Genomic DNA, 1,580 nt, shown 5'->3' with positions numbered 1-1,580 from the left:
GTGTGTGTGTGTGTGTGTGTGTGTGTGTGTGTGTAGAATACCTGAAATTTTTAAAGCAAATATCCAAATATCCAGCTTAGAATATAGTATTATTATTATTATTATTATTATTATTTTTATGAATGAGGCAATTTTTTAACCCAGCGGTTTGTTCTAATGCTTCTTGTTGGCAGCTGCCACCTGTCCGGCGATTCTGTCCAGATCTTTCTGTCCCTGAGGTGTCAGTTTGTGGCCTCCATCTTAGTCCTTTTCCATCCATTATTTTCAGCCCCTCCAGGGCTTGGAGGACCCGGCAGCCATACTCTTGGAGCCTCAGCTGAAGTGGCTGGGCATGACGCTATTTCTCTTACATCCCCCATAGATCACAGAAGTACAGGTGCCACATTGTGGAAGCAGCTCATGTATAGAACCATTTCTCGTCGTAGGGAGCAATCTCTTCGTGCTTGGCCAGCTTGATGATGTTCACCCATTCAGGGACTTTCAGTTTCCTGGACGTTTTGAGAAAGGCTGCCAGAGCTCTGACGAACTCCTGCTTGGTTCACGTCTTTTACAGTAACTTCAGGCATCGTGTGGCCTCCGGGCTGCCAGCGAGGGGATAGGGGAATAACTGTTGTCATGATGCTGTTTGTTAGATCTCTAGACTTGATTCATCCTATGCAACTTAAACTTTGTACTCTTTGATCAACATCTCCTCAAATACCCCACCTCCCTGCCCCTGTTAACCATTGTTCTGATTTCTGTTTCTATGTATTTGACTTTTTAAATTCCATGTATAAGTGAGATCATGTATTATTCTTCTGTCTACATCTGATATATTTCACTTTGCATAATTTCCTCCCTCCAGGTTCATCCATGTTGTCACAAATAGCAGGATCTTCTTTAGGGCTAATATTCCATTGATACACATCTATACACCACAATTTCTTTTTTTTTTTTTTTTTTTTTTTTTTTTGAGATGGAGTCTTGCTCTGTCATCCCAGCCGGAGTGCAGTGGTGCAATCTCGGCTCACTGCAACCTCCACCTCCTGGGTTCAAGTGATTCTCCTGCTTCAGCCTCCTGAGTAGCTGGGATTACAGGTACGCAACACCACACCCAGCTAATTTGTTTGTGTTTTTAGTAGAGACGGGGTTTCACCATGTTGGCCGGGCTGGTCCCGAACATCTGACCTGGTGATCCACCTTCCTCGGCCTCCCAAAATGCTGTGATTTCAGGCGTGAGCCACTGTGCCTGGCCATGATGGGGTTTTTTTTTTTGTTTTTTTTTTTGAGACAGAGTCTCACTCTGTCACCCAGTCTGGAGTGCAGTGGAGTGATCTTGGCTCACTGCAACCTACGCCTGCTGTGTTCAAGCAATTCTTCTGCCTCAGCCTCCCAAGTAGCTGGGACTATAGGCGTGTGCCACCATGCCTGGGTAAGTTTTTGTATTTTAGTAGAGATGGGGTTTCACCATATTGGCCAGGCTGGTCTCTAATTCCTGACCTTGTTATCTGCCTGCCTGGGCCTCCCAAAGTGCTGCGATTACAGGGGTGAGCCACCATGCCTGGCCAATGTGATGTTTTAATATACATATACATGGTGAA

The 1,580-nt window shown here is 45.2% G+C and overlaps 1 pseudogene across 1 annotated transcript; it reads right to left on the bottom strand.

The window, feature by feature from the left end:
* Positions 1 to 120: 120 nt before the first annotated feature.
* Positions 121 to 835, bottom strand: LOC108299268 (annotated as a pseudogene). The gene has a single exon (XR_005198901.1). The product of XR_005198901.1 is annotated as a 40S ribosomal protein S19-like (transcript).
* Between the last annotated feature and the right edge of the window lie 745 nt (positions 836 to 1,580).

This window comes from Cebus imitator, unplaced genomic scaffold (genome assembly GCF_001604975.1).
Source record: "Cebus imitator isolate Cc_AM_T3 unplaced genomic scaffold, Cebus_imitator-1.0 Scaffold3818, whole genome shotgun sequence".
NCBI classification, from domain to species: Eukaryota; Metazoa; Chordata; class Mammalia; order Primates; family Cebidae; genus Cebus; species Cebus imitator.
This window is presented reverse-complemented; position numbering and strand designations above follow the sequence as displayed.